Raw genomic sequence first — 15,623 nt, 5'->3', positions numbered from 1 at the left:
GCTGAATATTGAATATGTGTGTGTATGTGTACATTTAAAAGCTGCTATTTCCCTATTGCAACGCGTCATGTGATCAAGGCCCGAGTGGGGGCTGAAACGCGTTATGTCGGACAGGCTTGATGAAATTCCAATAAACTAAACTTGATTGGCACTGATCCTTGGGTCCGTTCTTCGTCTTTTTAACAAAGGCAGCAACTTAGACGATTTTACCTTCATCTAAATTACCGAGGAGCTTCAGCGGTACGAACGGAACCCCTCGCCCCTTGCTTTGGGCACAGCGGCAGGAAGCAGTTGATTCCGGTTTCCGGAACCTTTTTGGATACTCTCGAGAGGAGGAAGCCGCCGTAGCCCCTGAGAACTGTATCATTTACCTACTTCTGCCACGAAAGCTGGGACGTTCATGTTCGGCCGACCGGAGAAGTGTTCCTGGCATTTGGCAAAGGTAGGAGACTACAGACATCCCAGTGGGGAGAGTGCACGGCGTGTGATTGGGACATTGCGTCGCGAATCCACGACCGTAATCAAACGAGTATTGTAAATTATTCAAATATAGCCATCCTGTCCGCCGACACGTTGCGACATCGAGAGGAGGCAGCAAGCTCTATGTTCCTTGACTCCCCGGCTGGGGAGCCAATACGGAGTGAAAGCCTTATCAGCCAACCAGGATGTGCCAATGTTAGAGAGCATTACAAAAAATTAGAGAAACTCATGCGAGCAGAGCAGTCCAAGTGGTGGGAACACAGGTCTTTATCCCGCTACTTGGACGTAGGAAGAGTTCCTAGAGGTCTGAGAATCAGCCTGGCGCCGAGCTATGAGAATCCAGACCCGGCAATGCTTGCAGAATGGGCAGAAACAAACCTGGCATCTTCCAGTAAACTGATGATGATTTTAATTAAGTATGCGGAAAGTGACCGAGCAAAGCTACAAATACAAATTGACGCTCTGGAAGTGGAGATTGATAAAATGGAGAAGAACGAGCAAACGATGAAATTCAGGGATGATATGCTGGCCCGCCTGAGCAAAGATGAAGACGTAATCAAACGAAGAAAGGCTTTCAAGTTTGAAAGGGACCGCGCTGACTACCAGAACGGCCAAATATTTACATATGCACGCAAATATGATGCTGTCAAAGCGCGGGGAAAGAGGCCCACACAGAGAAATATAGGTGAAGCAACAGCATTATCTACTTCGGCCTCTGAGCTCAGTTCGGCTGCGGAAAGTGATCCTGAAGGGGATGCCACTAGAGCACAACAATTGGGGTTTATCAAACTATCCCTCGCTCAGGAGGTCGACTGCCTATGTCAAGACAGACGAGAGACTCTAAGACCTCGTGGACCTTTGGCAGTAAAGAACAAAGACACAATCACAAACGAAATCAGAGAAGAAAATGTGCCAAAAGAAAACAAAAACAAAAATGTGGGCAGAAAAGCGTCAAGGGGGAGATGGAATCGCTTTCAAAACAAAAATTTAATATCCGTAACAATCCAAATGCAGTAATCAATCTAACTAATGTACAGTTATCTCCTGCTGTAGAGAAAATTTTGGGTTTGGGATTATCATTCTGTCCACCATGTGACTTCAACTATGTGGATACTAGAATGGATACCTATCGTTTTGTGAGAAAGCTTAAGTTACATAAATTCCATATACTCCAACCCAAAAAGGCCTTAGTCCCTTCTACCTCTAACCCGATTAGTCCTCCTTTACTCACAACGGGGGATGCAGCTTTGTTTCAAGATGCCTGGTCTCTAGTTGCAGAGCAAGAGGAAGGAATAACAACAAGGGAACCAGGATTAATTGGCAATAGAGGAACTTGTGAAACTCCATCTAAATCTACCTTTTTAGCCCATTTTTTTGCACGATAATTTGGATGTTTACCACGAGCTGGTGACCCAAGATCTGAAAAAGCTATATACATCATCTAATAGGACTTTTCGCAGCAGAAATAAAAAGAAACTTAATTATCAGAATCTTATAAAAAAACTGGGATCTGATACCAATGTAATTGTGAGACAGGCAGACAAGGGCGGAAATGTAGTCCTGTGGCCACGCCAGTTATATATGGATGAAGCGAAATTACAACTTGATGATATAGCTTGTTATCGGAAGAGCAATATTAATGTGGTTAAAGCGGCATGGCAAGAACATTACTTAAAACTCCTGGCTTGGAAGAGTGGAGGATTATTGACAGAGGCTGAATATCGGTTCTTAAAGAAGGAACACCCAGTTATCCCTACATTTTATCTTATTCCCAAAGTGCATAAGAGCACCACAATTCCACCAGGCAGACCCATAATTTCAGCCATCAACAGCATAATGGAAAATACCTCCAAGTACATAGACTTTTTCTTACAGGAATGGGTTTGTAATTTAGCCTCATATGTACAAGACACTTCGGACTTTCTCCGCAAAATTGATCATTTAACGTGGGGTGAAGATATGTTCTTGATGACTTTGGATGTGACATCCTTGTATACTTCGATAAGGCACTGTGATGGTCTCAAAGCAACAGAACATTATTTAAACTTGAGACCTATGAACTGCGCAGCACACAACTAAATGCTTATGTTGATGGTATCTGCAGGTTTGGAACAGAATTTTTTCCTGTTTGATAATCAGATTTATCATCAGATTAGAGGTGTTGCGATGGGGGCCTGCTTCTTCCCCAGCTATGCATGTTTACACATGGGGCTGTGGGAGGAGCAGGTCCTGAAGGGTGACCACTTGGCTATCATTAAGGAACATGCAGTGATTTATTTGAGATACATTGATGATTTGTTTGGAGGGGCACAGAGCAGAGTGCAAAGGATTTTGTAAACTTACTCAATGTTAATTGTTTCAATCTCGAATTTACGTCCTCAATCAGCAAACAAGCAATATGTTTCTTAGATGTTGAGATTTTTGTAGACAACAATGCATTAGCCACCAGACTTTACAGGAAGTTGACTGCAGGCAACACTATCTTGCATGCCTCAAGTCATCACCCTCAACACCTCATTCGGAGCATCCCCTATGGGGAGATGCTCCGCATCAGGCGTATTTGCAGTTCTGATTCAGAATGTGACATTGCCCAAGAGGCAAGCAAACTAAGATTCCTTGCCAGGGGTTACTCTCTCAAGTCAGTTGACTATGCTATTCAGAAAACAAGACTCATTTCTAGGACAGAAGCACTGTCACCAAAGGTTAGATCAGTGAGGTTATTGGAAATGACTCCTAGTTTTTAATCGAGAGTAATTCTTACTTTTAGCAGGCAACATCAAGAACTAAGAAAGATTTTTAACCGCAATTGGAATTTGATCCAGGGCGACCCAGTCATTGGGGGTACCATTAACAGTAAACCGGCTATAACATTCAGAAAAGCATTTTCAATGAGTGATGGGCTAGTAAAAAATAATAGTCCTGAGTCTGTCCCCGCAGCTACTTGGATGTCCCAAATGAAAGGCTTCAGGAAATGCTCCAGCTGCAAAGCATGCAAATTTGGTTGCAGCAAAACTCACTTTTCAAGTCCATTCAAATCGACACCTATTGAGATCAATAAAAGACTAACGTGCAAAACCGAATTTGCAATTTATGTGCTTGAATGTCCCTGCGGGCTTAAATATGTGGGCAGCACTAAGCTGCCGGCTCACAAAAGAATATTGCAGCACATTAGGGCCATCTCTAACAAGGATCAGGCCTACCCCGTGGTCAGACATTTTGAACAAAAGCATAATGGCAACCCCAGTTTCCTCCAATATTATGTCATAGACACAGTATTACCTATGAAACGGGGCGGTAATCGGGAGGCTAAACTTCGATCACTAGAAACAAGATATATTTTAGAACTTGACACGAAGAATCCAATAGGCCTGAATTCGAGTGAGGATTTTTATACCTGTTTATAGCTCTTTAAACCTTAAGCCATTCTTTGGAGGCTATACAATGTGGGCTCATGTTGTAATCCTGTAAGGAATTTGGAGACTTTTTGTTCTATAACATCATGAATTATAGGAGTTCCTTCCATCCTTTCCTATAGTTAATAGAAGAAGCAAGCATGGATTTTTTCTGTAGCTTTCTTTTGGGTTCCATAATGAGAAGAGATACATTACAAATTTGAGTGGGCATAACTACGTATTTGATGGAACTCAGAATTTAATATCAAAGGAAGAAAGGAACATCAATAAAGACATAAAGAAAAGTAAACAAAAATGGAAAATAACAATAAGAACTCCAATCTAGATTGTAACAACTTATGGATAGTTTTTTTGATGAATTTTTTAGTCATACTCTTGGTGTGGGAATTGCAACGAGACAGGGTAGATATTCCTTGCCTTGATTGTCATTGGCTGTTTTTTAATATATACAATCAAATTTTGTTTTATTTACACCCAATGAGTTTTAGCAGGAAACTTTGGGACTATATTGTAATGTGATCTTATGACCATTATGGCATATATTAGCCCACTTGGGCATGATCTATTGAACAGAAGGACAGCATGCATTTTAACACCTGGCATTGCATGTGGGTAAAACTGTTATGAAATCATCACATTGCACAATTAATTATTAATGTATTCTTCATATATAGACATATTTGGCTCAATTTTTACAGCTGTGGTATTTTATGGATATTGCTGTATTTATGTGTTTTTTTTATATATCTTAAATATTTATTTTAATACAAATATTTATTCATATATATATTTATATGTCTGTAGATGTATGAAAGAGTCATGTTCTATTTTGTTCTATAATGTGCTAAGTACCTCATTTAATAGTATTTTAATGAGGAGAGAAAATTTGTGTGGATGATTTCAATAAGTAACTTTTCGCTGTCCATGACAACATCGCACTAAGGTCATATCCGGATGTATTTCCCTTTAAAAGCGGCTATTTCCCTTTGCAACGCGTTATGTGATCAAGGCCCGAGTGGGGGCTGAAATGCGTCATGTCGGACAGGCTTGATGAAATTCCAATAAACTAAACTTGATTGGCACTGATCCTTGTGTCCGTTCTTCGTCTTTTTAACAAAGGCAGCAACTTAGACGATTTTACCTTCATCTAAATTACTGAGGAGCTTCAGCGGTACGAACGGAACCCCTCACCCCTTGCTTTGGGCACAGCGGCAGGAAGCAGTTGATTCCGGTTTCCGGAACCTTTTTGGATACTCTCGAGAGGAGGAAGCCGCCGTAGCCCCTGAGAACTGTATCATTTACCTACTTCTACCACGAAAGCTGGGATGTTCATGGTCGGCTGACCGGAGAAGTGTTCCTGGCATTTGGCAAAGGTAGGAGACTACAGACATCCCAGTGGGGAGAGTGCGCGGCGTGTGATTGGGACATTGCGTCGCGAATCCACGACCGTAATCAAACGAGTATTGTAAATTTTACCTTCATGTGTATATGTATATGTATATATATATATATATATATATATATATATATATGTGTATTACCTACTGGCGGTCGCATAGATATAGTTAGGACCTCATTTCTATTCAAAAAGCGTTTTTTCATTTGCTGATATCTTTGGCGCCGGTTGATGAATCTTTGCAAAATTCTTCAATAAGGTTGACTTTTGCCCAAAGATATTTAGGAAGACCAAAGGGCTTTGCTTTTTCAAGTACTTATTTTCAAAATATGTTTTGGAAGGGATGTACCAGAATATCGTGGTACAAGAATATTGAGGAAAGAATATCGAGGTACGAAACATTTAAAGGTAGGTGCATGTAGGGAAGAGTTACTATTCCTATCTCCACATCTACATACCATGAGGATATTTATATTGTGTAGGTATATTTATGTGGAGATATGATTGGAATCTATACTTACCATTAAAAGTAAAGCGCGGGTGCCGCGATTATAGCAAAAGTAAAGAAATAGAAACCAACATCTATTTCTTTACTTTGGCTATAATCGCGGCACCCGCGCTTTACTTGTAATGTTAAAAGTATAGCACCGGTGCCGCGATTAGCAAGCTAAAAATGCTACCGCCGGCCATAGCTTGCAGTGCATGTGCGCGAGTGGTGCGCGCACAGCAGTAATCACGCCATATGGCGCCTCTGCTGAAGCACGCACCCGCGCACATGCACTGCAAGCTGTAGCCGGCAGTAGCATTTAAAGCCCTTACTAAAGTCTCTCCGAGCATCGCATGCGTGCTGACTCGGCGAGACCTAAAAAGGACAGCAAGGTTTGGTATGAAGATACAGCCTCTTGCTGTAGCTTTTTTATCTGCAACAAATATTAGTAATGAAACAGAAGAAAATTATTTACAGTGCAAAATCTACTGCATTCAGGATAAATGCTGTAGGAACTTTCAAGGGGGCTAATTGAGTTTTGAAAACCAGTTCCACACCTTGTAGTCTTTGGCTTTGTGCAGTATTTGTGTACGAGAATTCTACGACAAATGCGACCAGAAACTAGTCAACTTAAATCACATCTTTCTAAAATTCCCATCATTTGCATGGTCTTTAACATACAATTAAGTTGTACATATTAAATATTTAATATAAAACCCATTATATTTTGATAGGGGTTGCAGGCAGGAACTGCAGGGGCAGTGGCTCGCCCTCGAGGCAGATTGGGGAAGTTTTGGTCGTATGATTTCATTGAGGCCTTCAATGCTGTCCAGTCTGATGGAGGTGTTTTATTTTTTTTATGCTAAAACCTCTACAGGCATTGTGGCAGATGCTGGTATGGAACAGAGACATTTCATAGGCCAGTGGTGTCAAAAATACCATCTTGGGGGTTTTCTAGAAAAAACATGCACAGTCAGATTTTCATTAAAAATTGCTGAGTATCCATTCTCATGTACACACTATCACACTTGCATTTAGGATAAAAGACCGTCCCTTACCTGGTACCACCATCCTATCCATGGAATGTTTGGATACAAGAATCTTATGTTGGAAATCCTCTACCACTGTTTATCTTGAGAATGTATTTTCCCTCTAAAATTCTTGATGTTCTCCCCCACGCCCTCTTCAACTTCCCCTTTTCTTCCTCCCCCTACATTGTTTATTGCTGGTTCCCAGTATTAAGACCCTCTTGTTTGCCTGACGTGCTGAGAGAACTTCCCTTACTGTTATGAGAGTTTGTCATTGACCAATATCTATTTTCTTAGAACTATCTCAGTAAGTACTCAAGATTTGTTCTTGTGGGTCTGCTTTTCTAAAAATCAGGTTTCCACATCTTTCCTCTACTTGGAGTACTGGAAATGTTATGCTTTGTGCTAGAAGGCAGCAATGCCTTCATCAATTTTATTTAGTGATTCTTTTGCATCTGTGGTGTTGTGGCTCTCTGAAATGGTTTTCACTAATACGTTTATACTCCACAGCTGTCCTGTATTTCGAGACCGCACACTGACACACTAGAAACAGTACAGCTGAAATATATAATTTTACATTTTTTTAATCCTCTGCAAAAAAATTCTTTGAATGCCACCCATCAGCAGACTGCAAAAATGGTAAAGGTGACAGAGATAGAAACAAGAGAAGGAAGTAGCCCGGAGGATGCTAGGATCAAGAGGGATTGGGGCGGGGGAGCTTTCAGCTAGCCCACTCTCCCATCAAGACACTCAGGCTAAGACAGCTAGCTAACCAATATGACAATAAAACCGATACCCGCTTACTAGGTGACGGCTTTGAGAAAGGCTCCAAAAGTTCCAGAGACAGGACCCATCAGGGCGGGGGAAGTCAGGAACTTTCACTCGGCTCTCCACCACCATGAGATAGTGCACAAAAAGATCCTGGAAGAGAAACAGCTGGATGGGTAGAAAGTTCCCTGGGTGCAGGGCCCCAAAGACCTGGTGATTTTCACCTAGGGGTGGTACCCAAGAAGGAGCACGGCCAATACAGACTAATACACACCTTGTCTTTTCCAGAGGGGGCGACCGCGAATGATGGGATCAACCCTGAGGTCTGCGCCGTTGGCTATGCATTCGTGGAGGATGCTAAAGATTTGGTGCAAGCAGCAGGGTGGGGGCCTTGATGGCAAAGGCAGGCAATGAATCCGAGTTAACGCTCCTGCCAGTGCACACAAGAGCTATCGCCTTCTGGGTTTCCCATTTGAGGGAGATGTACTTTGACAAGGCATGCCCATGGGGTGTCCCTATGTTGCGCATATGTCGAGTGATCCCTCCCCTGTCTGGAGTGCGAGCAGGGCGAGCGCACCCTTGCACCTAAGAAAGCACAGAGGCACCCACATGCAAAAGACAGTCAGAGAGTCACTGGCTGGAGTCTTTCAGGGAAGCACGCAGCACAGCTGGGGATGCAGAGCAATTCTTCCTTGGGGCTTTTGGCCAGAACAAAGCTAGATGTTGGGCACAAGGCACCTGGTAACGCTGAGGATGCCAAAATCGACAAGCAGGCAAGAGGTGCACTCGAAAGACAGAAGTGAGGAAGGGCTGCACCATTCAGAGGCTGGAACAGTTATTTCTGGGGCAATCTATGGGCAGCCATGGTGCTGGCAGGGAGGCAGCAAAAGAACAACTGGAAGAGTGGAGCTGCCCAAGGGCGTAAGCCCACGAGCAGTGTGGTGGTAAAAGGAGTTAAATGAATGGAGCTTAAGGAGGTTTGAAAGGCCATACCCATCTACGGCGGGATGGCAGACCAGGTACTTACCTTGCGATGCCTCTCGGCAGGGTAAGCCGGTCAGAGGTGGGGGGGCTCAGAAAAAGGCAGTCGCAACCCAGGCCCACCGGTCGGCGGACCACACAGAGTAGGCGAAGGTAGCGAGTTGGGCCTAAAAGATTGTGGAATTACCCCTCGCACAGATGGTATAACTCCAGCTCAAAGACTCCAGTCCACAGCAATACACGTCAGAATGATTTATGGCGTAATTTATGACTTTATGACATGACAAGGTATTCCTGTGTGATTGATTATGGGATGATTTATGACCGAATGACAAGTCCGCTTTCCTCCTGCCTGGTTTGATGTATGGCAGGATTCATGATGACAATGTAGCCTAAGGTGGTGACTTTGATTTTTAATGCCAATTATAATTATACATTGACAATCATCGTGGTATGACAGCAAGGCATTCGGGATGATTTATGACCCTTAATAAAGTTGTAGCGGGGTCCTATTGTTCAATCTTGGTCAGGGCTTTAAGTTGGATGAAAAAACTGGGGGGGTGGGTCTCAAAGGGGCGTGGCTAGTGGAATTAAGGGCGTGTCTTAAAACATCTCAGCTAAAAATCTTTGCTGAGCATAGTGTGCCGCCCGACTTGTATTTTGCTGTTTCTGTCATTGCGTCCAGATATACGATACAACAATTAACATCATACCTACAACAAGTCACCATCATTGGCTTTGTCAATGGTTGTTAGTTGCATAAGATAAATAAGCAGCAACTATGGCTTGTATATAACATTGAAAAAAAAAGCTTCCACTTAAAGCTCTGGTGACACCACAACAATGTTGCTGCTCCTGAGTTTCAAAAAGAGAAGGCAAATCCAGAGAGAAAATGACTCTCTTTAAAGGATTCCCCTTTCCCTACAACGCTCACCTGGCATGACGTCATGCCGTAACTTCTCCACCAGTGAGAAGTGAGCAGCAGCACATCGATGTGCCTCCTGTCACTGAAGTCTGGCAAAAAACGGACGGCTCGTGCCAGGGCACAAAACAGCGCCCGATGGAGTCCCGTTTGAGGCTGCCTTTAAAAAACTGCCGGTGCTCAGCACCGGTGAGACCCGGCCCATTTAAAGCCCTTGCCTTGGTGATAATAAAGCTGTGGACAAAAACTTCCAAACATGTTCAGCTTGCAGCGTTTCAATTCAGAGTGGGAGTGGCCGCGTGCGAAGCTTATGGGAATGACTCCACCCCCCCCCCCCTCGTTTGTAAAAGAGAGGTAATCGAGGCCCATCTGCCTCCGGAAAGGCCGCTCAGGCACCGGGCTCCAGACTGGGCCGCTGGCGGCATCTGATCAGCACAGAAACAGCCTAATTCAGCCATCAAGCTGCGCAAAAAAGCAGCCAACAGCTGCAACTTGGATACTGGCCCGTTGCCCGAGTGCCCGCCTTACCAGTCCGACCCTGGGAGATGGAGGTGCAGCACGCTCCGGGCCAGTTACCTTGGAGGAGGAACGTGTCTCCAGCGCTTCAATAGGGGTAAAAATAGGGCTTGTTGGATTTGGTGGTTACACTAATGTGGAAGTACGCGGTCGCTGAAGGGCAAGCGGAGGAAGCAAAACTGTGGCCCTGATGAAAGCTGGGGGCACAGAGGGGATAAAGGGCCATGAAGGCAGGATCTGGGCACGGAGGAGGGCCTGGTCCATGGGCGGGCAGACTCGGCCACGATGGTGTGGCTTCCGGGGCGAGGATCCCTCGGACTCCTGGACGGGGTGAAAGGCTGTGTGCAGTGTCAGAAGTGTTATGGGAGTTACATGGGAGGCCTACGGGTTTCTGTTAGTTCAGCTGGCACTAGGGTAATTTGTGCAGCGCAGCCGAAGGCCACACATAATACAGCGGGGGTGACCGCTTCCTTCCAGGCGACAGTTAGGGGCACGTCATGTGCCCGCCTGCCCCTGCAGGGTTAGGCAGCTCAGCCTATGGTGGCAGCGTTATGGGCTCCGGCACTGGGCCCAACCGGGGTGGTGACGTCCATCCGCATGTCACCGAGAGGTGGCCTTCCGGCGAAAGAGGAAGTGATGTGAGGAAACCGCAGACCCAGAGCGAGTCTGAGTGAAAGGAGCCTGGCTCCGGCTCTGCAGTCGAGCCGAGCCCTGGAGAGGACCGGAGGTCCCGACCGGATGAGGCTCCTGTGACTAGCGATGGAGCCCGGGTCCTCCTCCAGGCCTCGCGCCCTCCCGGGGCCGGCGCGTTCTGCCCATAAGGACCGCTGCCTGGCCCCTGAAGCCGCCAATGTGCGAGCCGCGGCAGCGCTTCCTGCTGTGAGTATGGTGGGGTTGGGGCAATGTCTGCCTGCACCGTGTTTTTTTCAGAACTGTCTTCAAAGCCCATCCAACTTTTGTTAAAGGTTTTGGCCCAATGAGCTTCAAATGCGCCATTTGGCACGCGTTTTCCAAGAAGTTCGATTAAAGTTGTATGAATTATTTTGGGCAATTGCAGTTGTGCTGCCGCTCAGTTGTGCAGAAGGTATGCTGCAGCTGAGTTGTGTGCTGCAGTTCAGTTGTGAAGTTGTGCTGCAGCTGAGTTGTGTGCTGCAGCTGAGTTGTGTGCTGCAGCTGAGTTGTGAAGTCGTGTTGTAGCTCATTTGTGTGCTGCAGTTCAGTTGTGCATAAGTGCTGCAGCTGAGTTGTGTGCTGCAGTTCAGTTGTGAAGACGTTTTGCTGCCGCTCAGTTGTGCAGAAGGTATGCTGCAGCTGAGTTGTGTGCTGCAGTTCAGTTGTGAAGTTGTGCTGCAGCTGAGTTGTGTGCTGCAGCTGAGTTGTGTGCTGCAGCTGAGTTGTGAAGTCGTGTTGTAGCTCATTTGTGTGCTGCAGTTCAGTTGTGCATAAGTGCTGCAGCTGAGTTGTGTGCTGCAGTTCAGTTGTGAAGACGTTTTGCTGCAGTTCAGTTGTGCTGCAGCTGAGTTGTGTGCTGCAGCTGAGTTATGAAGTCGTGTTGTAGCTCATTTGTGTGCTGCAGCTCATTTGTGCAGAAGGTATGCTGCCGCTGAGTTGTGTGCTGCAGCTGTTGTGCAGAAGGTGTGCTGTTCCTCAGTTGTGTGCTGTTCCTCAGTTGTGTGCTGCGGCTCAGTTGTGTGCTGCGGCTCAGTTGTGTGCTGCGGCTCAGTTGTGTGCTGCGGCTCAGTTGTGTGCTGCGGCTCAGTTGTGTGCTGCGGCTCAGTTGTGTGCTGCGGCTCAGTTGTGTGCTGCGGCTCAGTTATGTTGCAGCTCAGCTGTGCAGGTCTGCTGCAGCTCAATTGTGCAGGTCTGCTGCAGCTCAGTTCTGCAGGTCTGCTGCAGCTCAGTTGTGTGCTGCGGCTCAGTTGTGTGCTGCGGCTCAGTTGTGTGCTGCGGCTCAGTTGTGTGCTGCGGCTCAGTTATGCTGCCGCTCATTTGTGCAGAAGGTATGCTGCCGCTGAGTTGTGTGCTGCAGCTGTTGTGCAGAAGGTGTGCTGTTCCTCAGTTGTGTGCTGTTCCTCAGTTGTGTGCTGTTCCTCAGTTGTGTGCTGCGGCTCAGTTGTGTGCTGCGGCTCAGTTGTGTGCTGCGGCTCAGTTGTGTGCTGCGGCTCAGTTGTGTGCTGCGGCTCAGTTGTGTGCTGCGGCTCAGTTGTGTGCTGCGGCTCAGTTGTGTGCTGCAGCTCAGTTGTGTGCTGCGGCTCAGTTGTGTGCTGCGGCTCAGTTATGTTGCAGCTCAGCTGTGCAGGTCTGCTGCAGCTCAGTTGTGTGCTGGAGCTCAGTTGTGTGCTGGAGCTCAGTTGTGTGCTGCAGCTCAGTTGTGTGCTGCGGCTCAGTTGTGTGCTGCAGCTCAGTTGTGTGCTGCAGCTCAGTTGTGTGCTGCAGCTCAGTTGTGCAGGTCTGCTGCAGCTCAGTTGTGTGCTGCAGCTCAGTTGTGTGCTGCGGCTCAGTTGTGTGCTGCGGCTCAGTTGTGTGCTGCAGCTCAGTTGTGTGCTGCAGCTCAGTTGTGCAGGTCTGCTGCGGCTCAGTTGTGCAGAAGGGGTGCTGGAGCTCAGTTGTGTGCTGGAGCTCAGTTGTGTGCTGGAGCTCAGTTGTGTGCTGCGGCTCAGTTGTGTGCTGCGGCTCAGTTGTGTGCTGCGGCTCAGTTGTGTGCTGCGGCTCAGTTATGTTGCAGCTCAGCTGTGCAGGTCTGCTGCAGCTCAGTTGTGTGCTGGAGCTCAGTTGTGTGCTGGAGCTCAGTTGTGTGCTGCAGCTCAGTTGTGTGCTGCGGCTCAGTTGTGTGCTGCAGCTCAGTTGTGTGCTGCAGCTCAGTTGTGTGCTGCAGCTCAGTTGTGCAGGTCTGCTGCAGCTCAGTTGTGTGCTGCAGCTCAGTTGTGTGCTGCGGCTCAGTTGTGTGCTGCGGCTCAGTTGTGTGCTGCAGCTCAGTTGTGTGCTGCAGCTCAGTTGTGTGCTGCAGCTCAGTTGTGCAGGTCTGCTGCGGCTCAGTTGTGTGCTGGAGCTCAGTTGTGTGCTGGAGCTCAGTTGTGTGCTGGAGCTCAGTTGTGTGCTGCGGCTCAGTTGTGTGCTGCGGCTCAGTTGTGTGCTGCGGCTCAGTTGTGTGCTGCGGCTCAGTTGTGTGCTGCGGCTCAGTTGTGTGCTGCGGCTCAGTTGTGTGCTGCGGGTCAGTTGTGTGCTGCAGCTCAGTTGTGTGCTGCAGCTCAGTTGTGTGCTGCAGCTCAGTTGTGCAGGTCTGCTGCAGCTCAGTTGTGTGCTGCAGCTCAGTTGTGTGCTGCAGCTCAGTTGTGTGCTGCAGCTCAGTTGTGTGCTGGAGCTCAGTTGTGTGCTGGAGCTCAGTTGTGTGCTGCAGCTCAGTTGTGTGCTGCGGCTCAGTTGTGTGCTGCGGCTCAGTTGTGTGCTGCGGCTCAGTTGTGTGCTGCTATTCAGTTGTGCAGAAGGGGTGCTGGAGCTCAGTTGTGTGCTGCGGCTCAGTTGTGTGCTGGAGCTCAGTTGTGTGCTGCGGCTCAGTTGTGTGCTGCGGCTCAGTTGTGTGCTGCGGCTCAGTTGTGTGCTGCGGCTCAGTTGTGTGCTGCGGCTCAGTTGTGTGCTGCGGCTCAGTTGTGTGCTGCGGCTCAGTTGTGTGCTGCGGCTCAGTTGTGTGCTGCAGCTCAGTTGTGTGCTGCTATTCAGTTGTGCAGAAGGGGTGCTGGAGCTCAGTTGTGTGCTGCGGCTCAGTTGTGTGCTGCAGCTCAGTTGTGTGCTGGAGCTCAGTTGTGTGCTGCGGCTCAGTTGTGTGCTGCAGCTCAGTTGTGTGCTGGAGCTCAGTTGTGTGCTGCAGCTCAGTTGTGTGCTGGAGCTCAGTTGTGTGCTGGAGCTCAGTTGTGTGCTGGAGCTCAGTTGTGTGCTGGAGCTCAGTTGTGTGCTGGAGCTCAGTTGTGTGCTGCAGCTCAGTTGTGTGCTGCGGCTCAGTTGTGTGCTGCGGCTCAGTTGTGTGCTGCAGCTCAGTTCTGCAGGTCTGCTGCAGCTCAGTTGTGTGCTGGAGCTCAGTTGTGTGCTGGAGCTCAGTTGTGTGCTGGAGCTCAGTTGTGTGCTGGAGCTCAGTTGTGTGCTGGAGCTCAGTTGTGTGCTGGAGCTCAGTTGTGTGCTGGAGCTCAGTTGTGTGCTGGAGCTCAGTTGTGTGCTGGAGCTCAGTTGTGTGCTGGAGCTCAGTTGTGTGCTGCGGCTCAGTTGTGTGCTGCAGCTCAGTTGTGTGCTGGAGCTCAGTTGTGTGCTGCGGCTCAGTTGTGTGCTGGAGCTCAGTTGTGTGCTGTTCCTCAGTTGTGTGCTGTTCCTCAGTTGTGTGCTGGAGCTCAGTTGTGTGCTGGAGCTCAGTTGTGTGCTGCAGCTCAGTTGTGTGCTGGAGCTCAGTTGTGTGCTGGAGCTCAGTTGTGTGCTGCGGCTCAGTTGTGTGCTGCGGCTCAGTTGTGTGCTGGAGCTCAGTTGTGTGCTGCAGCTCAGTTGTGCAGAAGTTCTGTTGTAGCTCAGTTGTGCGCTACAGCCCATTTGCGCAGAAGGTATGCGGCAGCTGATTTGTGCTGCAGTTCAGTTGTGTGCTGGAGCTCAGTTGTGTGCTGGAGCTCAGTTGTGTGCTGCGGCTCAGTTGTGTGCTGCGGCTCAGTTGTGTGCTGGAGCTCAGTTGTGTGCTGGAGCTCAGTTGTGTGCTGCGGCTCAGTTGTGTGCTGGAGCTCAGTTGTGTGCTGTTCCTCAGTTGTGTGCTGTTCCTCAGTTGTGTGCTGGAGCTCAGTTGTGTGCTGGAGCTCAGTTGTGTGCTGGAGCTCAGTTGTGTGCTGGAGCTCAGTTGTGTGCTGCAGCTCAGTTGTGTGCTGGAGCTCAGTTGTGTGCTGGAGCTCAGTTGTGTGCTGCGGCTCAGTTGTGTGCTGCGGCTCAGTTGTGTGCTGGAGCTCAGTTGTGTGCTGCAGCTCAGTTGTGCAGAAGTTCTGTTGTAGCTCAGTTGTGCGCTACAGCCCATTTGCGCAGAAGGTATGCGGCAGCTGATTTGTGCTGCAGCTCAGTTGTGTGCTGGAGCTCAGTTGTGTGCTGGAGCTCAGTTGTGTGCTGCGGCTCAGTTGTGTGCTGGAGCTCAGTTGTGTGCTGGAGCTCAGTTGTGTGCTGGAGCTCAGTTGTGCAGAAGTTCTGTTGTAGCTCAGTTGTGCGCTACAGCCCATTTGCGCAGAAGGTATGCGGCAGCTGATTTGTGCTGCAGTTCAGTTGTGCAGAAGGGGTGCTACAGCTGAGTTGTGTGCTGCACCTCAATTGTGTGCTGCTATTCAGTTGTGCAGAAGGTGTGCTGCCGCTGATTAGTGTGCTGCCGCGGAGTAGTTGTGTGCTGCCGCGGAGTAGTGCAGAAGGTATGCTGCAGCTGAGTTGTGTGCCGCATGTTGTGTGCCGCAGCTCCGTTGTGTGCTGCAGCTCCGTTGTGCAGAAGTTCTGCTGCCGCTCCGATCCAATGGGGCAGTGCATGTCCAGTGGTTCCTGCTCCCGCCTAGAGCCAGTTGGGTTTTCAGGCCAGAAATGGGGTTGATCCCTAGACCTCGGGGTTTGACCAAAATGAAGACGTGTGGGGCCT

The 15,623-nt window shown here is 48.2% G+C and overlaps 1 protein-coding gene across 3 annotated transcripts in view; it reads left to right on the top strand.

Moving 5' to 3' along the window:
* LOC146782899 (UDP-GlcNAc:betaGal beta-1,3-N-acetylglucosaminyltransferase 9-like) overlaps positions 1-15,623 on the top strand; it is a 242,393-nt gene that overhangs the window by 10,994 nt on the left and 215,776 nt on the right. Inside the window, exon 1 of one of the 3 annotated variants that reach the window (XM_085637423.1) lies at positions 5,126-5,266. The exons of 1 other annotated variant lie outside the window; for it this stretch is intronic. The gene's annotated coding sequence lies outside the window, so the exon portion shown is untranslated. Of the gene's footprint in view, positions 1-5,125; positions 5,267-10,781; positions 10,871-15,623 lie in introns of those variants that run through there. One more of the 3 variants, XM_085637422.1, reaches the window with a different exon arrangement.

Source organism: Triturus cristatus, chromosome 12 (assembly GCF_964204655.1).
Source record: "Triturus cristatus chromosome 12, aTriCri1.1, whole genome shotgun sequence".
Lineage (NCBI taxonomy): Eukaryota > Metazoa > Chordata > Amphibia > Caudata > Salamandridae > Triturus > Triturus cristatus.
The sequence above is the reverse complement of the archived record's forward strand: the minus strand, read 5'-3'. Positions and strand labels throughout refer to the sequence as shown.